This window comes from Triturus cristatus, chromosome 3_1 (assembly GCF_964204655.1).
Source record: "Triturus cristatus chromosome 3_1, aTriCri1.1, whole genome shotgun sequence".
In the NCBI taxonomy this organism is placed as follows: Eukaryota; Metazoa; Chordata; class Amphibia; order Caudata; family Salamandridae; genus Triturus; species Triturus cristatus.
Window position 1 is genome coordinate 346,389,657 of NC_140583.1, and position 22,401 is coordinate 346,412,057.

Genomic DNA, 22,401 nt, shown 5'->3' on the forward strand with positions numbered 1-22,401 from the left:
TCTCATTTCCTGATCACGTGACTGCTCCCCCCCTCCCCCGTTGGAGGATAGGCTAACCCGCTCAAGGCTGCCCACCCCCCCAGCAAAAACCCCGCCACCCAGGAAAACCCACAGAGTTTTCCTGCCCCACCCCGCAACTTAGTGGTCGTGCGCAAACCCATTTCAAGCGCACCATATTTGTTCCTTCCAGATTTTTGCAATCAAATCCCGCAACTCCAGCAGGTAATATGCTTGCCCCATTGTAGATAAATGTACCCCATCCTCTCGAAACATATACCCTTCCGTGCATTTAATGTTGGAGTGAGCTAGGACATGCACCCCATGACCCTCACAAAAATGTCTCATAGTGCGATTAACCTTTCGTCTCGCTTTTTCCATTGCTGCATGATGCCGTGCTCCTCTCCAGTGCAACCTTGTAATGAACTCCGTCCAGATCAACTGGGTGCTCTCCCAGGTAGCCCGGAGGACTTCCAAATCCTGTTTCATCAACTTTATTAATGACAGGCCTGACAAATCAACGAGGTCATTTTCACCCAAATGAAGAATGAGCAAATGTGGCGGTCCCCTTCCAGAGCACATCGTGGCCAGCAGCGGAAACAAACCCCCCCAACGCATTCCCCCTTTTCCTTTCCATACCACCTCGTGGTTGGCACTGCACAGTCCAAGGGAACGCCCACACATCTGCTGTTCGGCATAGATTGCAGCCCATTTAACGAAGGAGTGTCCTACTATCCATGTCGATTTTTTCAAACTTACGGGCCCCGGAGCCAGACCTAGACAGAAAAACAATGATTAACCAAAGAAAAACTAGAACCTATGCAGAGACTTTCCGCACATATTTCTCACAACATTTGGACTTCCACCTCCCAATACGGCGTATGTCTGCCCAGGACCACCCCAACCTGGCCGCCTCTGTAGCCGCCCCGATCCGGAAAGAGTGTGTCCCAAAACATAAAGGGTTTTCCCCTAAAAGAAGAAGTACTTTTCTCATGACCGCTAGCAACTGAGCCACTAAAAGAGGCTGCCCCGAGGCGTGGCAAAACACAAGCCCCATGGCCAAACCACTAGAAATCTTGAAACTTTCCCATTCCCCTACCGGGCAGCACAAACCATCCTCACTACGGTTTAAGAAAACCCATTTACCCCTGCCCAGCTGATCCGTCTTTGACATTCTCAACCACAGGCTCAACCTGTGCCCCTCAAGAAATACCTCATCCCTGCGGATACCTGTCCTATTACGCAGCCCAAGCAGTTCAGAGGCTCTGAAAGCCCCAAAAAACAACCATAAGAAACATAATCTAAACAGCCTGCACTCAGACTCATCGTAGCATACCAAAGGTAACTGCCCCAGCATTCCCTGCAGCAAATCAAAAGTTATCGCCCTTCGTAACTGTTTTGTCCCCGCCTGCACCCTGCTTAAACCTTTGAGAACCCTTTTCACCAACACCCCCTGAACCAAATCCCTCCCCCACCACAATTGCCCGTAAAAAGAAACCCCCGCCAACTTGCCAGAGATGGTAGTATGCGAGAGGCCTTTGTCAATCAAGTGTAACACAAAACCTAGCACCAACTGAGCATCGGTCCAACTCCCCCTCTTCTCAGCACACATGTTACCATAGCTCAAGAACTCTCTCCACGCCTGCTGATAACTCCGTCGTGTAGAAGCCGCTATGGAATTTTCCACAAAAGCGGCAAGTCTCAATCCCCCCACTCCCAGACACACTGCGGGATTGGCGTCTTGTTGTGTTCCGCCCCAGGAGCCAGCCTGCGAAACCTCTCCCACTGTAAACGAGACAGAGAGTCTGCTATACTGTTATGCACCCCCGGGATATGACGCGCCTTAAACACAACATTGAGCTGTAAACATTTGAGCATAAAAGCGCGCAGCAAGCGTAAAACTCTCAAATCCCTGGCTTTCTGCTGGTTAATCAACTGAACCACCGTTAAATTGTCAACGTGGAAAAGCACGGAACGATTCTGAAACTCATCGCCCCAGACATATAGAGCAACCAAAAGTGGAAAAAACTCAAGAAAAGCAATACTGCGCCCTTGTGACAACCAATGCCGTGGCCAACTCTCAGCGCACCAGCGGCCCTCCCAGAATACACCAAATCCATGCGCGCCAGATGCATCCGAGTAGATCTGCACTTGCCAAATCATGTCTTCGTCCGCAAAAAACAAAGACACCCCATTAAACTCTGCTAGAAATGTCAACCATATAGCCAGATCAGCCCTCGTAGCCGCTGAAATACGCACTCTGTGGTGAGGAAGAAAAGCCCCAGACATAGCCATGCCCAACCTCCTGCAAAATGTCCTCCCAGCCCGGACCACCCTGCATGCAAAGTTTAGATAACCCAACAGCTTCTGCACCTTCCTGAGCTCCAACTTGCGCTCGTCAATCACAGATGACAAAAATGCAGTGATTTCTTGAACTTTCTCCGCTGGTAACCTTGCTACCATTGCAATGGTGTCTATTTCAATACCCAGAAAAACCATCGTCGTGTTGGGACCCTCTGTCTTATCCGGGGCCAATGGCACACCCAGCTCCTGCGCCAGCGTCTGAAAAGCCCGCAGAGCTCCCTGGCACTGACCTGTACCTTGAACTCCAATGAAAAGAAAATCATCTAAATAATGACAAATGAGGGCATGTCCAGTAACCTGGGTGAAGCGCCACTGCAGAAATGAGCTGAAAAGCTCAAAGAGGGCACAAGAGATAGAGCAGCCCATAGGAAGCATTCGATCTACATAAAAGGCTCCCTGCATCTGCATCCCCAAAAGTTCAAAATCAGAAGGATGAATGGGTAACAGCCTAAAAGCAGATTGGATATCACTCTTGGCCAATTGCGCCTCCCTCCCTGCCGATCTAACCAAACGCAAGGCATCATCCACCGAAGCGTATGACACACAGGCATCGTCGGGCGAGATGAAATCATTAATGGATGCGCCCTCAGGCCATGACAGGTGGTGTATCATACGGAATTCCCCAGCTTTCTTTTTAGGGACCACCCCCAGTGGAGATACAATCAAATTGGGCATTGGACAGTTGGAAAAAGGACCAACAACTCTTCCGGCTTCTACTTCACCCTGCAACTTCAGCTGAACCACATGTGGCAACTCCTTAGCTGACTTCAAATTATCAGACCACCTACCCAGTCTAGGCCCCTGGTAACCTATCTTGAACCCTTCCTTGAAACCCCAAAAAAGCCTACTGGCGGCCTCAACATCAGGGTACTCCTGCAACCATTGCCCCAGAACCTCCACTTTAACCGGAGTAGGACCCCTTTCCTGTAAACTGGACAGCATTGCCCCTTCCCTTCTGTCCCCTCCCCATGTCACTGAACTTCTGGCCAGCGAAGCATTGCGTGAGGGGATGCCGTCCACCACACTGGGAACACTCATGTTTATATCGGCAAAACTGCCTATTGCAGAAACCCCTGTTGAAATTCCAACAGGCTCCAAAAATAGGGGTCTGACCTCTGCCACCAAACCCTGCCCCAGGCTGGGCGGGACGAGCGGGAAAGGGCCGATAGGATATAGGTAAACCACTAGCCGTGTGCGTAGTAGCAGGCGGCTGAGAAGACGCCATCCATTGAAGCCACAGCTCGGAATCCACATCACCCCAAGGTCTGTCCTGAGACACACTTAAACGGGCTCTAAACTCCTCATCATAAGACAGCCACGCAAAACCCCCAAAGTAACTCTGAGCCTTCCGAATAATATCCATGTATTTGAAAATCGCTACCGCCCTATCTGGGTATTTTTCACAATATACACTGGCATATATCAGGAAAGCAGACGACCAGTTCTCAATATTCTTAGGCACCCTGGGACGCCTCGCCAGTTCCCACTCCTCCTCCTTGGAGCCCTCCTTTGCCTGAATGTCACGGTGCAACAGTTTAAAAACATCCACAAACTCATGTCTCCAAATCCTGTTTTTAGTCTTGTCAGATAGATGTGAGCCCAATGGCATGGCAATCCCCATATACGGCAATTTCTTGTGGATATTTTTATCTTCCTCCACCACCTCCGGGACCCCTTTACCTTTCTCCAGAAGAGGCTGAGACCCAGGGACGGGGGCAACCCCCCCCTTCCCCACACCCAAGGAGGAACCTTGCTGCTCAGACACTGTCTTGCCCCCCAAAGCATCTCCCCCAGTCCCAATAGACCTGGTCGCTTTTGGTGGTTGACCCCCTTGTTGCCAAACCGACCACCACCCCGTAGTACCTGAAGGCAAAGGAGCTGGTCGAAGCGTGTTGACGGGCCATGCTGCTTGCGTGCGACTGGTATCCTCCAGAGCCTGGTCCGTTGCATTGTCCGCACTAGACGTCTGCAAAAAACTAAGCACATTTGGTTGCCCCACAAAACCCCTCTTCCCCCTCACAGGCTGCGCCTGGTGTGCCCCACAAGCCCCATCCCCGTCCCGCAATTCCCCTTCCTCCAATTCATCACTGTCCAAATTCAAAGGACCCAAGACACCAAAATCACCAGCAGGTGCCCCATTGTCCCCCGTCCCCTCCAGAAAACCCCCTCTGCCAAACCCCAAACGTTGCTGAACAGTCCCTCTAGTGGAGGGGTGCCCTCGCTGGGAAGGGCAATCCGCTCCAGATCGCCCCCCCTCAGTAGGCCCCCCAGACAGAGCCACAGCGTGCTCCATCCGCCTCGTGCGCTTGCCGGCCGCAAACCGTGAGGCTAAAACCGGCATATCTTCCTGTAAGCCGCTCAAACCAAGACGTTCCTTTCCAATCGACTGAACCCCCTGACCCTCCAAACTGCCACCCCTCCCAACCCCCGAAGCCGCAGCCCCTTGCACCCAGATCCACTGACCATCACGTGGCGCCGGTAACCCTCTAGCGGGAAACCCCTCTAAGTTGGAAAACTGTGCTGCGCGCCCTAACGTGGAGCTCGGGCCCTGAAAAGCTGCCTGGCCAGAAGAGTCACCAGTACTAACAAGGGGGGAAGCGCCAATTAGCGCAGGAGAACTGGCAGACGATGACGCAAAAACCGGCCCCTCCGGCGCACTCTGCCGCCCCAACGCGCTGTCACTCACTTGAACTGGACCCGTCACCCCTGTGCCCATGGCCCCAGACACCCTCCTGGGTGTCACCACCACTGTACTCCTCCTTAAGGGGCAGTCGGTAGGCACCTCCGGGGGAAAAACAACAGGCAGGGATGTCGCAGGGCTCAACAGAAATGTCTGCCCATTCAATTGCACCAACTGTGAGCTGTTATGCCACGATAAATCAACTGACCCTATAACTGGGGTGGTGGCGTGCCTCTGAACCGGCCCGGGGACCTGTAAAACCTCCATACACTTCCCCCGCCCCTCACTCCTGGCACGTCCAGCTGGACCACCGGCCCTGCAACCGGCTCTCCTCCCACGCAGCCCGGCCTTCGAGAGGGACCGCCCCCTCCTTCCTCCCACTGCTGTCCGCCTGGGGCCCACAACCAGCCGTGCAGGAGCACATACCTGCGCCTCTTCCGCCGCCTCCTCCGACGGGCCTGCCTGCGCCTCCAGGTCCCCGCACTGGGCCGATTCCGGCGCCCCCACCGGATACATCGCGACCTCCTCCATCGCGTCGGGCCCCGGGGATAGACAGGCCGCCACCGCTCGAGCGACGCCCCTCCTGGCCTTACGGGGTGCGAGGTCCAAACCCACCCATGCCTGGCCAGCCACGCCAGGCTTCAAGAGGTCACTCCTGCCGGCTTCGTGTAGCACCCGTAACGCCTCCCGCACCGCCTCCTGTGACGCCATGACGCCTACGCAAAGCTACGGGAATCGCGAGGCAACAAAAGAGAGTAAACCAGCCCCTCCTCCCCGCTCCCGAGGGCCCAGTGATTTTCCCGCCGCTGTCTTCCCCTACTTATCAACTTCGGCGCGCCTCGCGCCCCTAATTAACCCTCTACCCTGGCACCTGGGTGGCCGCTCCATTGTGCGAAGCCACCCAGGGGGAGACCTGGCTCGCGCCCTGCACCCCCTGGGTCCCCCCTTTGCGAGTTAGCGCTATTGACAATGCAAATGACAATGTCTTTTACCTATGTGTTACAAATTGTGTAACATATGTGGGTAACATATTTTGAGGAAAGCCTATTCCTAGAAGCAATGTTTTGTGTGACTCAGCACACTATGGCGGAAAAAAGTGATATGACATGGCTAGTGCTCGAGGCGTTATAGTGCTTTTTCATGTGGGGAGCCGCAAGGCAAACACAAACATGGGAGGATAAGCAACAACAGGGGCAGGGGGTCAAATAACAACAGGAGGTGGGCGGTTGCAAGCAATGAGAAATAGGAATCAGAAGCTATGACTGAGGAAAGGAAACAAGCATTGTGAAGAGAAAAAGTTGATGAGAAATCCACGCCAGGCATTCAAGTTATGAAACAAAACAATGGGAGAGCGATAGAGACGGGGAGGGTGACAAATGGACATGAAGGAGAGACAATACTCAGGATGAGACGAAGACCATATGAAAAGAGGCAGACATATGAAAGGGGAGACGATAAGAGAGATGGATATTGGAAGAGAGAGGCATACTTTAGACTGGGGACAGGAAGAGCAGCAGACAGAGTCTTTTTTTTTTTAAATTTTTATTTTGCAAGTTTGTTAAAACAAAAAAAAAAAATAAACATACAGCTGTGGTACAGAGGCGCCATTGTGCGCACATTTCAATGGGGGCGGTACAAAAAAGGAAGGACAAATGTAGCGGAGACAGATTCTGTACGGTGAGTGACTTGAGCATCAATACAGTCCTGAAAGAGGGTAGTGGTGGTCCTGAAAAGGAAAAGACCTGCACATCAAAAAAAAACACACACATTTGTCAGCAGATAAGTTAAAGAGGCGTAAAATAACTGGGTATATATGAAATAGAATTCGGGTGCTTAGTTAGCTATGGACATTCACTACCCGAAAGTGTCAATAAGGTAGATAAAAATCCACCTCAATAACATGCAAAAATATATAGCCATTGCAGCACTAGCCATACACCTCCGTAGTAATACAGTCCTCATTGTAAAACAGTAGCCAAAGTGCTGAGCCCAAGAGATCATTGCAGGGAGTATCTACCCCTCCGGGGGGGGGGGGGGGGAGGGGGGGGGAAAGGGGGGGGGGGGGGCAGCACCCACATCACGCCCTCCAAAGCGACACACTCTCCCATAGAACAGAGAGGAGATCCACGCCACAAGCGCAATCAATGCCAACACATCCTAGACCAGATCTCGAGCAAGCATCCCCAGCCGCCGCACCAGTCGGCACCCGCTCATTCAGCATCTTGGCCGCTATCCGAGGCCGCCGCCCCAGCAAGGAGATAACACTGTAATGGGGCCCATATATCAGTGGGCCGCGACCTGGGCGGCATGAGCTCAGAGTACGTGCGGATCTGATCCTGACAGTAAACTAGATCTCTCATCCACTCCTTAAATTTGGGGGCCCTGCCCCTGCCCCAGCGACACGCCACCCTCCTTTTAGCAAGCAGAAAGGCCAGTGCGATGAATTTACGGTGCGCCGCCTGTATAGGTTCTACGTAACCCAGCAGGGCCAGGAGAGGGGAGGGCTGTAATACTGTATCGACCATCTTGGAGAGCGCCTCAAACACCTGGCACCAATAGCGGTGAACTGCATCACACGTCCAGGCCAGGTGAAGAAAGTCCGCACCCGGAGCCTGGCACCTGTCGCAATTATCATTGTCACGTAGCCGATATTTGTGAAGTCTGGCGGGCGTGAAGTAGAGCCTATGAAGGTATTTATAATGGATAATCCTGAGGCGGCTACTGGAGGATACGCGGTCCGTCTGCATCAGGCAGAACTGCCACTGTTTGTCCGTCAGCGGGACACTTAGTTCCAGGTCCCATTTCTCCCTCGCTGCTAACCGTGGCGCCTGCAAGGAGGTGTGGACCGAGCGGTAGATTTTGGAGACCAGTTTAGCTGGAGTGTCGTCGCTTAGTATACGATGCAGCGGAGCCAGATGTGGGGGCTCCTGGGGGAAGCAGGGCATGAGGGCCCTCAACCCCTGCCGCAGGCGCAGGTAGAAGAAGACATCGAGGGGAGTAGGTTGAATGGTGGCATACATGTGCTCCATGGACCGGAACGTGCCGTCGTGGTACAGGTCGCCCCACGTAGTCACGTGAATAGAGCGAAGCAGTTTTCGGAAGCCCGTCTCCTGCAGCAGGGGCATGTCGGGATGATAAACAAGAGGCAGGAGCGGCGTGTACACCATGTCGAGCTCTAGGGCGGCGGCCAGCTTAGTCCACGCAGTAACCGTACTGATCAATGTCGTGGGCGTCCTATCTCTGCCTGTCACTGGAATGTACAGCGCACCCTCTATGGGAACGGGATGGGCCAACCAATGTTCCGCCGCTAGTTGGGGCATGTATCGGGGCTGTCGCAGCCAGTAGTAAGCGTAGTGTGCCTGGGCTGCCTGATAGTAGAGCTCGAAGTTAGGAATGCCGAAGCCACCCTGCTCATAGGGCCTGGTCAGGACGTCCCACCGGAGCCGGGGGGACTTCCCGCCCCACACTAGTCTGGTAAGCTCCGAGCGGAGCTGTCGAAAGAAAACAGCACCAGGATAGAAGGGAATATTCAAGAAAAGGTACAGTAGTTGCGGCAAGATCACCATCTTAACCAGCGAGGACCTGCCAGCCATGGAAAGGGGCAGGGTGATCCAGCGAGTGATGGAATCAGTAATGCGGGACATGGCCGTCCCATAGTTAGCCCTCATGAGTTCTTCTCTGTCTTTTTCAATGCGGACGCCCAAGTACTTAAAGTCCCCGTCACACCAGGCAAGGGGGAAGTCGGGCACAAATCTGCTCGTGGAGGCCGTCAGGGGAAATATACAAGATTTGCTCCAGTTGATCTGAATGCCGGAGATCACGCCAAACCGAATGAATTCGCGGAGGATCGGGTTGAGATTTTCTTCCGGCTCCCGTACATAGAGGGTGATGTCGTCGGCATACATGGATACGAGTATCTGCCTCTGGAAGCATCGCAACGCCTTGTCCCGATGGTGTTGCCGCAGTTTGGCCGCTAGAGGCTCCATGGCCAGAGCAAAGAGTAACGGCGAAAGGGGACAGCCCTGCCTGGTGCCCCTGGTAATGGGGAAGTCAGAGGATAGCCTCCCATTCACTAAGACTTTGGCTCTAGGGGCAGTATACAATAATTTAATCCACGAGATAAATATAGCCGGGAAGCCCATGCGCCCCAGAACTTGGAACAGGTAGTCCCATTCGAGTGAGTCGAAGGCCTTCGTGGCGTCTAGGAACACGGCGGCCATGGGCAGATCGTCATGCACGGAATTAAGGATCGAAAAGAACGTGCGCAGGTTATGCGTTGTGGCTCTGCCTGGCACAAAACCGGCCTGGTCAGGCAGTATCAGGTTGGGGAGCAATAAATTGATTCGATTGGCGATGAGTTTGGCTAGAATTTTCACATCACAGTTGAGGAGGGAGAGAGGCCTATAGGAGTCACAGTCGTGAGCCTCCTTCCCCGGTTTAAGGAGCGAGGTAATGAGGGCCATGCGCATCGACGGGGGGAGATGCCCCACTTCTAATGCATCTTCGTAGACTTCTCTCAGCACCGGGGCCATAAAGTCGATATAGGTTTTGTAGAATTCAATTGGTATTCCGTCGAGTCCGGCGGTTTTTCCTGAACTCATCTGCATAATGGCCTCCCGCACCTCATCAAGCTCAAAAGGGGAGCTCAGAAACTCCCGTTGCGCATCGCTTAGCCACCCCAGGGACACATCGTCAAGGTAATCATGCAGTTGGAGTTCTCCAACTCTAGTGGACGCGTAGAGTACGCTATAGTGAGCTACAAACTCATTGAGGATATGCGCGGTCTCACTGTACCTTGCGCCATCCCCTCCTCTAATCTCCATGATCGTATTAGGCGGTCGTGCTAGCCTCATCGTTGCAGCCAGGGCCTTCCCCGGCCTCTCTCCCTCTCCATAACTCCGGGCCACCCAGTATTTGCCTCGAAAGTTAGCCTCCCGAGTGGCCTCCGTGGTGTATTCGGAAATTTTGTCCCGAATGCTTGCCAGCCCAGCGTCGTCAGGGTTGGTCGCAAGGGATATCTCTAGCGCCCGGAGGTCATCTTCCAAGGTGCGCAGGCGCGCCATAATGCTCTTCAGTACCCCTGAGCCTTTGGCAATGCACAGGCCCCGGAGGGTCACCTTGAAAGCATCCCATATAGTCTCAACGTCTTGCACTGAGTCCTTGTTGCGCTCAAAGAACGCCAAGCACTCCTCCCGCAGCTCCTCTTGAAAAAGGGCATCGAGAAGGATCGTGGGCTGCAGCCGCCAGGCCGCCAGAGGGGGGCCGAGTTCCGCCGCCCGCAGCGTGACTCGCACTGGCGCATGGTCAGAGAATGTACGCGGAAGATGTTGCGCTCCAGTCAGCGCCGCATGAAACTGCGGGGTCAGGAAGACGTAATCGAGCCTGGCCCAGGAGCGCGCCTGTGCCGTGAAGTGGGTACCCTCCCGGGCATCCACATGGAGGTGTCTCCACGTGTCAATCAGCCTATGTTCTGCTATGATGTCCAAAAGCATCTCACGAGACCGTGTGTAATGATGCGGGGCCGGGTGGGACCTGTCAAGCGCCGGGGCAAGCGTAACGTTAAAATCTCCCCCCAGTATGAGGTGCTGCGTACCCACACCTATTAGATCCGCACCGAGGTCTGCGAAGGAGGCAGGGTCGTCTACATTGGGACCATAGCAGCAGGCCAGAGTGACCATTTTATGGCCCAGTCTCCCCCACATCAGGCAGTATCGGCCTTGGGCATCACTTTTCATACCCGCCAGCACGAAGGGGGTAGTCCGTTTAACTAATATAGCAACCCCGCGGGAATAGGAGGAATAGGACGAAAAGGCAGAGCACTTCGCCCATCTGCTAGCGAAAGTAGGGGCAGCCTGCGCCCGGAAATGGGTCTCTTGAAGGAACGCTATGTGTATAGCGTGGCGATCTAGGTAGGAGAGGACGTTCCTTCGTTTCCTAGGGTCCCCCAGGCCTCTAACATTCCATGTGAGTACATTCAAATCAGTGTCCCCCACGGCCAGGTCGACCAGGACAGGTAGGAAGAGCAGCGGCAGAGGGGCCCCATCCAGTCACCCCCCATCCGCTGCATGCGCGAATTGCACTACGCACCACACACCTAGTCTCAAGCTTTCCACCGTCCACATCACAACTCAAGCCGAGGTCGAAGGTATCATTAATATACGGGTAAACATCACGCCCCCTCAGGGGTCTACGCCACGAAAAGGCAGCAAAAGTTTGGAATAGCTCCATGAGCGGCAGCGTCTTGTACACAGCTGTAGCAAACATAACAACAATATAAAGGACCATCTCGGGTCCTGAACCTAACCCAGCAGGCCGTCCTAGCAGGTCAGCAGTAACCGGCTCTAGTGCCGGGCTACAGAGGGAAGTGAGGCGCTTAGCCCTCCAACACCTGGACCCTAGGGCCCACCCAGCCGCCCCCCAAACAAACCCACAGCCCAACTTGGGCAAGATTACCCACAGAAACCCGCGTCCCAGCACCCCGCCCCCCACCCACTGAAGCAACCCCAACTCGCCAGGAATGTCAACCCTCCCCCCACCCAATCGAACCCTCAGTAAGCTCAACAGGAGCAACTTAGTCAATAGAGTCCAGGGGGTACACCCTACAGGGGACATCCAGAGGGCACACAGATCCACCCTTGTCTGCCCGTAACCCACCATTGTCATAGTGGGAGGGAGTAGGGTGGTGCCTGGCATACATTACCGATCCCCGTCCAGCACGCAACCGGGCCTCCGTAAGTCAGTCAATACACAGCCCATCAAGTGGTTCACAGGGGAGGGCAAACGGGAAAGGCACAGAAAGGTGGCACAGGAATGCAGAGCAGGAATCACGTTAGTTCCCAAATGGGCAGTCAATGTTCGTTCTCCGAGGCAGCATCTTGTTCATCAATTCGGTCTCGATGTGCTTTCCGCAGGGATTTCAGAAAGTCCTCCACCTGCTGCGGATTCGTGAAGAAGTGTTGCTTCGCTTGATGGGTGACACGTAGCTTCGCCGGGTAAAGTAGTGCATAGTCGATTTGGAGGGCTCTCAGCTTTTTCTTTACATCAATAAATTTGCGACGTTGGTCTTGCACAACAGGAGTAAAATCAGGGAAGACGGTGAAGTTGACCCCCTCAAAGGACAAGTTCTGGTTCGCCCGCGCAGCCCGCAGCGCAGCATCGCGGTCGCGATAGTTCAGGAGCCGTGCGATGATGGGCCGGGGTGGGGCGCCGGGACGTGGCCGCGGGCCAAGTGACCGGTGAGCCCTCTCCACGATGAACTGCTTGGAGAAGGCGTCTGCTCCGATTGAGGCGATGAGGATCCTCTCCACATAGTCCTCCATGCGCCCCGTGTTGGTGGACTCCGGCACACCCACCACGCGGATGTTGTTGCGCCGGCTGCGGGCTTCCAACTCCTCATTTTTAGCAGCTATGATGCGCAGGACATTATCCATTTTATTGAGCTGGGTAGAGTGGGATGCGGTCGCATCTTCAGTCTCCGAGATCCGCCGTTCGGCCTCAGCAAGGCGCTCCTCATGGGCATCGATCTTCTGCGCGTACGCATCCATTCGGGATGTAAGGCGGTCCACCTTATCCACCACCGTGGCGAAACCTTGCCTCATTTCCCGCATCATTTGCTGCATATCTATCGGCGGTGGGGCCTTGTCCACGTCCAGCCCCGGGGGGGCCTGTGCGCCTCCATCATCCGGCGCACTCCGCAGCCCCGGCTTCGCAGCTGGGGCAGCGAACGACAGTTTCGCCTGCTTAGCATCATGTTTGCCCATCGTGGGCTCGTCGTGGGGGACCAGCCCACACCACAGAGTCGTCTTCAGGACGGGATCTGCCCCGGTGGGCGCCGGTGTGCACCTTGGCGCAGCGACGGAGGCAGGCCCTCCGACAAGTCACAAAGCCACAGGGGCAAGCTCAGCCAGCACTCTGATGTGGGCCCAGTATCCGGGAAGGCCGCAAGCCCACGCAGAAAAGCCCTCACACCTGGGACCCCAGAGTAGCACCAACAGGGGGGGGGGGCCGCCAGGCCGCAGCGAAGGGGGGCAGGGGGAATCGTTCAGTTCCGGGCCCACGCCGCAGATCACTCGTCCGCCAGTAGCACCGCCGGAGGGCCCGATAGCCCCGCCGCAGGCTCTCCGACAAGTCACAAAGCCACAGGGGCAAGCGCAGCCAGCACTCTGATGTGGGTCCAGTGCACGGGAAGGCCGCAAGCCCACGCAGAGAAGCCCTCACACCTGGGACCCCAGAGTAGCAACAACAGGGGGGGGGGCCGCCAGGCCGCAGCGAAGGGAGGCAGGGGGAATCGTCCAGGTCCGGGCCCGCGCCGCAGATCACTCGTCCGCCAGCAGTACCGCCGGAGGGCCCGATAGCCCCGCCGCAATGTCCGCGTCCCGGTCAACTCCGGCAGCGGGGGCCGCAGCGCCCAGGCGGAGCGGGAGGAGGGGGAGGCCCGTCCGGCCGCCAGGCAACACAGTTTCTCCAGTCTCGGGGTCGCACAGGGAGGTCAGCCGTTCTTCGCCGTAGGGCCTCGGGGATCCACACGGCGGCCGGGGGGGAGGGGGTCAAGCCAGGCACAGCTCCGCACTCCGCCGACCCCGCACCGCAAGCAATCCCCTCGTTCTCCTCAGCAGAGGTCGCTTCGGCCAGGGGGGAAGGCCAGGGCCCACTTGCCTCGTGCGCAGCACCGGGCTCGCGTGGTTACAGAATCCGGCCGCCGTCACCACTGTGTCCCAGCTATCGGCCCGACGGGGCTTCCAACGTGTCTCCCAGCGTCCTCGATGGGCTCTCGGCTCCAAAACTTCAGCCGGAGCCGCCAGGGCCCAGCAGCCACATGGACACCCGGTCACGGTCCGGCGGGTGATCGGGGAATCAGGATAATGGTAGGATTATGTGTCCAGGCAGCAGGAGCCTCACCGAAGCGCGGCCATACTGCGTGCGCGCCCTCTAGCGCCCCCAGCAGACAGAGTCTTTGCCTTACAAAGAGACCGAGGCCAGCATAACGGCAAATCCCCTTGATCGCTAACTACTTAATTCGCTACTAAGTGTGGACAGCCGTCTTTAGCCCTGCCTAGCCGGAGTGGATGAACCTACATTGTTACATTGGATGTGCACACTGAGGGCTCCTCACCTTTTATTCAAGCTTTATTCAAGAAACCACGGCAAGTCAGCTACTAGTTTGTCGTTATAGACCGGCCCCTGTAAATACCAGAGTCCGTCGGCCAATCGTCCTCGGGTGTGCAAATGTCCTTTCACTGTGTTCTGAGAATACTACACGGCGGCCATTTTTAAAGTGGTAGAAACCAGAACTACCTTTATCACAATGTTAGAAAACGTAAGGGATGAAGAATGATATCATGGGAAAACTGCGGTCCTGTGCTACATTATTTGCAACAAATCAAACAGTCCTCAATGATGTCTGTTTTCTATGCCCTATATAGCACCCCATGACCACGCACATCTAGTATATCATCTCCCCAGATTCCTACGGCCGATTCCCCCGCAGCTGCAACCAGTAGCACTGCAACAGATTCCCTCCCACCTGTAAAGTGGGGCTGACCAAGGTGCACCAAACCCATTAATGTTAGGATGAACTACTAAAAGAGGTCGGCAAGTAATACCCCAGGATCTAAAGCAGGAGGGAGGAAGAAGCATCCTGAGGAGAGAGCGTGTGCCAGCGAGAAGGGGAGGAGAGCGGGTAGTGCCTGCAAAGAGCAGAGAATACCCGGCAGCTGTGAATTGGGGGCCACACTGTGTAACAGCTGTTCAGACCAAGTTTACAAAAAAAAGTGCGGCAAGCTGATAATATACCTACTGTGTCACGCCGCGGGTAAGGGATCCAATCCCACTGGGCGTGGCTAAAAGGAGACCGGGTGGCAACAAGCAATGATTTCCTTCAGTACAATCATTGCACTGTCTTTAGCATAATTTGTGACGTCAAACGACACGCATGAATCAAAGCTGAAGGCAGAGCTAGGACGAGGCTTCTGGAATAGTATCGATTCCAAGAAGCCTCGTAAGACGAGAGCAGCGCATGCGCTGCTTACGTCACAAGACCTAAAAAATGTGAACAGTTTGACATTACTGAGTTTTAAGTACCAAGGCTGGAAGGAGGAGGAGCGGTACTCACCAAGTGTGGGAGTATGTACACTAAGAAGTTTGCCCATACCTTAAATAGGTTATAAGAATGGTCACTGGTTTTATGCGGCATGCGAGGGCAAAGTTATGCGGCAGGGTGAGTAAATATGCGGCAAGAAAAAGCAAATTATTCGTCATAATGCGACATATTTTGTAATACTATTACTTCATTATTTTGGCATTTTCGAACTTGTTAACATTGTCTGAGCATTGGTTGCACCTCAGTAGTATCAGTTTAATACCCAAATGTAGCAATTAGCAACAATAATGTACCTAGTCAACCTTTGTAAACGGCATTCCTCTGCGCAGCAATGCTTTTTGCTGCATTTTTAGGGACTTTTGAACTGATTGATCAGAAACAATTTTTTAGTTAAAATTCTGCAGATAATGCGGCAGATGATTTTTTTTTTTAGAAACAAGGATTAACGGCGGACTCCAGATGCAGCACCTCCTTACTATGTTCCCATAAGGTGTAGTTAGTTATAAATATAGTTGGTGTGCACAGTACTGCTCCTGCATCCGCCGTTAAAGGATGCAAACTGCCAAGCAGATTGACAAAGTTTGAAGAGAATCAGAGCGGGGCACTACCAGATTATTATTTTATGTCACACCAAGTGGTCAATGTTCTTTCAATAGAAAAAGTCTTTATTATGATTATCCAATGTAAGGACAGTCTCAGCCAACGCGTTTCGTTCAGAAATTGAACTTCGTCAGGGCTGAAAGAGTATGAAAAAACATAACATAAATATAAAGACATTGAGACAAACACAGGACCAACAGAAAAGAAAATTACAAATCTTTGCATACACAATTACATATATAAATACAAAACAATTATATGTCCAATAAACAATATGACAAATATCTGACTTCACACTGGACAGTACATACACACACATGTATTTAAAAATCCCATGTGAACATACTATTGTGTATCACCATTTTGATAAGGCATAAGTATGCCCATATTTACAAAGGAATATATATCCAAAGACGCCTGGGTCTATACACAACATGTAAAGCCTGGGTAAACCTATATCAATACAAAGAAAAACATGAAAAAATAATAATAAAACCTGCCAAAGCAGAAGAAAAGCTATTATCCTATATATTGAGTGTATCAAACCACCCAGTCTAAATCATGATCATGCATATAAATGCCTTCCTCCAGGGTGATTAGCTTCAAGACAGAGAACTAAAATCATATGCATTTACAATTGATAAAGCAGCATATGCTAATTTGTGAGTAAGGCCCAAAACAAAATCAGTTCTAATGTTTCATAAATTAAGGTCGAGATATTATATAATTTTTTCATTTTTGGCCAACCTCCTTATGTATGTTTTGATATATGCAAGCTATATATGCTATGATGACAAAATATACAAATAAACTCAATATAATACAAAAGTCAAAAACAAGTTATAAACGACAAACAATTATAAAAACACACATACCATGCATGAAAATGGATGTTCACTCCGCAGTAAAGTAATTATCTGTATAGTTGAGAGTCAATCTCAAGAGGAGCCAATATTGTCGACGTAGCAATTCCGAATTAATTCATTTGACATAAATGCCTCCTTGATAAGGGCACCATTAGTGATTCTGTTAATTGGGAAGAGGCAGAAAAGATGCAATCAATGGGACAGTTCACACATGAGTCCCGCAAATTAGAGAGAACTCCCGGCATCCTAAGAACGCCAGAGAGAGAAAATCCACTCAGGAAGTGCAAGGAAAGTATGAGAACACGGAAATCATGTGATAAGCGTACATGACTCAATCAATCCCATCTTTATATTCAATAAATATTAAAAGCACAAAATACACACACATAAAGGAACCGTGCATTCCAGCATGAGATTTAAATATACCTCACTGTGCAATATCATGTCCGGCAATGATAAGCCCTATGTCACTACTATGATAAAAAGTTGAACAGAGAATACATACAATATGGCCACATAAAATCAGGATAGTATAACACCAGCTATGGAGAGAGTAGACAAAGCAGCAGTGACATAGATATAAAGGTCAGTAAAGCTGACCTAAGATATGTTATCCATTCTGTACGAACGGACTCTAGTTGGTCGTAAGATACATTATCCATTCTATACGAACGGATTCTAGTTACAATCACCAAGCAAGAAGATAAGCTAAGGATACACCCCATATGTGTGACATTTTTAATCCAAGCAGCACGACACCAAAAGTGAAAAAGATTTGGCAGAACCTGAATAATGTGGCTACGTAGATTGGTGAGCCCAAGCTTTAAAGGCGCCACTAGTTCTGTGCGAACGTAGTCCAATAAATCATAACTTACACCGCATACCTGCAGTAGTCAAAGGTCCGTGTTTAAACCTCAAACCATAATGTCCACCTATTGAGAAAACGCGCCGATGTTTAAAGGCAATCCGTGTGCCATATGGGCGACATATGATCCAAATAGCACGATACCCACTATGGGGGGGATTAAGTAGAACGCCAATGATGTAGCTATGCAAGTTGGTAAGCCTAAGCCTTAAGTACGCCACCAGTGTTGCTATACGGACAGACACTAGCAAATCTCACAAATCATAACTTGCACCGCATACCTGAGATGGTCAGAAGTCCGTGCTTCCTCCTCAAAACGTCAAGTCCACCATATGAAAAAACGCGCCGTAATTTAAAGGCAGTGCAAAAGTCAAGACGTCGATTTCCGCAAACATTGACCGTGATGGTGTGGGTGGGCGTAACCTAACACGGCCAATATGGTCCTTGCGTCCTATATCTCCAAGGAAACTCGGGAGTCTGCATAGAAATTGAAAAAAGACTCGCGTCTAGTTGGAACGTAAAACCCCAAATCAAAACTTTATGTATAAGAAGCGAACAAATATGTTGTTTTGGCATAAAAAATATGTAAAAAATATAGAGAATCCTGCACACAAGAAAGATCAAAAAGAAATAAAAACACTAAATTGTGTGTTTCAATAAATCGACCAAGCACCACCGCGTGTGTTTTGTCATGGCTAGAGATGTATAAAGTGTCCCAAAACTCCAAAGCACGGTATACCTAATTATAAAAAAGATGTAAAAGACCATCCAAGAGCGCTGTAATCTAAATATATGAAGATATAAGGAAATCCCATAATAGAAATAAAGACGTGAAGAGCCTGTTCTATTAAGAGGGAATATTTAAAAAAATGAAAATGCCTTGATACAAAATACCACATACGCAGGCACGTCAAGACATAATACATCCAAATCAGAAATCGAGGTGGGTATAATCTCGGGGTAAGAAGATCGTCCAAATTGACAAGGAAAATAGATGTACCTCATCCCCTGTCAATGCTCCACATTAGTCAAGATCAATACATTGAACAATGGCAGCAGGGTTGACATACACTTATAAGGAATAAAATTCCAAGGTGCCCATTTTCAGAGATCAAAAGTACTAGGCAATCAGAGCACTGGCGCCACATCAAATAGACCAAAATATGTCAAGTGAGAAAGTAATGAAACTCATGATCAGAATTGTGCCCTTTAAGTACCGACCGCAATCTGCATATCCATTTAGCTTCTGTTTGTCTTAATATTAAATCCCGATTTCCTCCCCGTTTGTTCACGGGAATATGATCAATTCCACAGAAAAGAAAAGACTTATCACCCATGTGTGCTCTATTGTAGTGATTGGTCATAGGGTATCGTGTGTCTTTATTGATGAGAGCACGTCGATGTTCTTGAATGCGTGTCTTAAGGCATCGTGCCGTGCTCCCAACATAAATTTTCCCACATGGACATTCCAGTGTGTATACTACATATTTGGTATTGCAGTTAATAAAGTGCCTGATCTTGTGTACCTTGCAGTGTTGTAACTGAATTCTTTACATTTGTTCCTTCCAAAAATACATACATTGCAAGTAGTGCATGTATGAAAGCCAATTGTTGGTGTGGGTAACCAAGTGTTCGGAGTCTTCTGTGTGATCACATAGCTCGGACATAAGGAGCTTCTGAGTGTCCGTCCCCTTCTATACACTAAGGAAGGTTTTGCAATAATAAGGGGACGCAATCTAGGAATATCCAAGAGTAGATGCCAATGTTTTCTAAATGCTTTGAAGATTTTATCACTGTGCACAGTGTAATTAGTAAAGAAGCAGATTTTTTCTTTAGTTCTACAAGTGGCACGTATGTATTTAGGGGCCCTTGTTCCAACCTGCACAAGGGTCTGTGTTCGGGGAAGCTCCAAAGCTCTACGTTCTGCTCTATTGAGAATAGTGGCATCATATCCCCTATGTGCAAAACGCTGTTTAATGTCTAAGATATTCACCCTAAATCTAGTCTCTTGACTGCATATACGCCTAGTTCTAACCATCTCCCCAAACGGGATATTGATAATGACTGAACTAGCATGTGCGCTTGAAGCATGTAAAATGCTATTACAGGCTGTTTGTTTCCTAAACAAGGTGTTGTATATTTGTCCCTCCTTAATGTAAAAATGAATATCCAGGAAATCGATACTCTCTTTGTTATACAGCATTGTGAGTTGTACATTGAAGGAATTGTTATTAAGGTACGCCAAATATTCCCTAAGCTGGATTTCCAAACCTGACCATAGACACACAATATCGTCTATATACCTCCCCCAAAACACGATGTAGTTGGTCCAGGGGGAGGCATTCTTGCTCCAGGCATGCTCCCTCTCATACCAACCCATGAAGAGGCCGGCATAAGAGGGGGCAAACCTGGAACCCATAGCTGTCCCTTGTAACTGATGATACCACCTCTCATCATGTTTAAAAAAAATATTCATCAGGATGAGATCGATCATCTCCATAATCATAAGGTTGTAGGAGTAGTGGTCAGCCTCTTCCTTGTCAAGGTAATGGCGGACCGCCAGCATACCAAATTCCCTACGGATGCAAGTGTACAGTCCCACAACATCGAATGTGACGAACATCAGGTCATCTGACCACACAAAGTCATTAAATTTGACCAAAATATCTTCACTGTCTTTATGATAGGAGGGAAGGTTGGTGACATGCTTTTGCAATGTGAGATCCACAAATTCTGATATTCTTTCTGTGGGTGATCCGACACCAGAGATAATGGGTCTACCCGGGGGGAATCTTCCTCCCTTGTGTACCTTTGGTAAGATGTAAATGCAAGGGAAGCGTGCCCGATGGATATATAGATATTTAAATTCATTCTCAGTGAGCAGGCATTCATTTCTCCGGCAGATGATGGATTATGTGGCGAATGCAGCAAATCTATAATATGCAAAAATCGCGCCACGATCCCAATGGCCCTGGTTATAAGGGATTGTGGGGCTTGGGCTGCACCATTAATTTAATTCTTCACTCCTGGTCCAGGTCAGGACTTTTCTAATTGTTTATTAGAAAGAGAGGGTGTGAAATGGAGCTATCATCTTTTCTAAAGGGGTAGCAAAGGTTCAGAGACATAAACATAGCTTCCAAGTTTTCAGATGGCAAAAGTGACATTTCAATGGTCTGAGTGCACTTATGAGTGACACTCTACTGCCAAATGTGTGACACTTTCTCTTGACTAAAACCAAGGAATGAAGTGCATGAAAAGAGATACATTTTAGAAATTATAGCCTTTTGTCAATGAGAAGCTCTAAAATATCTGGGAAGCACTCAAAACCCCTGAAATGGAAAGTTAAGATACTGATACCAATGAGACATCCGTTTAGAGCACCAATTTCGCATTATAGCAGTCAGAAATGTAATAGCATGTGTGCTAAACGTTTGTAAAGTGTGCAAGGGGAAGCTTGTCTGTAGGTTAAATTTGTGGAGACCCTGCACACTGAAGCACGATGACTGAGTAGGGTTTTCGTTATCCAAATATGGGTATATGAGTGGAATTGAAAGATAAGAATAACAGAAACCCTCGCTGAACGACCATCTGTTTATAACCTGTTTATAAACTTCAAGAGCATGGATATAATAAAAAATAGGAGCAAGGGACTAGTCTTCCATGGACAACGAACAAGTGTTTCAATCCGTGAATGTGCAGTGCTCTACTGTCGGTTACCACACCTATATTAAGAACAGCAAAACATATAAACCAAACAGGAAGAAGCATCCAGGTATGAGACGTTCTATGGAACCAATGAAAGAGTTGAACATTCTGTGCAAAGTCTCTTACAAAAATCCCTCCAACAAGAAACACATTCAGAAATTATATATGCCTGCATGTACAAGTTTCCACAAGTTATTCTAAGAAGAATGGTCTATATCCAGATATGTTAACTATGGTGTGTTTATTTGTTTTAAACAAGGCCATCTTTATTAAGGCAAGGCCACAAAAAATAAATTGTCTGCAGAGGGGTTAAGTTGAAACGTTTTCAAAATGTTTCCTATGCTCTGGAGCAGCACAATTTAGTCTCCACCCTTATACGTCACAATATGCAATTCTATGTCCGGACCGGATGTAGAAAATGCTTTCACTTTGTTTGTCAGAAGCCCTTTAATTGTAACTATCAGAAACTACACTTCCGATGAGCCAGTGAGAACTTAGTCGAAACAAATAACAGACAGCAGTTCATTAATGTCCAATCAGACTGAAGCCTCCATAATATAGTCCCATGTCCATATCAGTAGTGCCTCTTTCTTCGCTGCTCGCAGCAAAGATACGTCACTACTTTCCTTCTTGAAAAATTAATGTGCATTTGGTGGTGTTAATGATTAACTGTTTTGGCCATTTGGTTGGTGTTAATGATTAACTGTTTTGGCCATTTGGTTTTCTCCTGATGGTGCGCGTGATGGTGTCATGGTCACTTTTCACTGATTTTGCACCGAGAACGTTTCAGGCTCCTACATGGCTGAGGAAGGTGCCAGCAGAGTGGGGGCGAGTCCTCCGCACAGATAAGGACGCTGCGGTGCCATGTTTACCCTCTGGCTCTGCTACGCACAATTTTCAGATTTCTGTAAAACCGGTCTGAGTTTGCGCTCCCCAGAGAGTCTGCCTTGCTTGGAGAGAGATGCCCTCTACGAGGGTTGGTACAGGCAAGGGTTACTCACACCTGCATTTTGCTGCATTCTCATGCCCTGGGAATCCCAGGGTCGGTAGTGAGTGGATTGCACATGCCCCTGGTGTCTTTATTATCTTCAGAGGCTGCTCATACAAGCTTCAAGGAACATGCTCCCAGGCACTCTCTCTCTAGCCCCAAATTAATATCAAGTATTTCACCTGGAGGTTGTATTGGCGGGCATAGACACGCTGATTGTGAGCACGTTTCTCATCA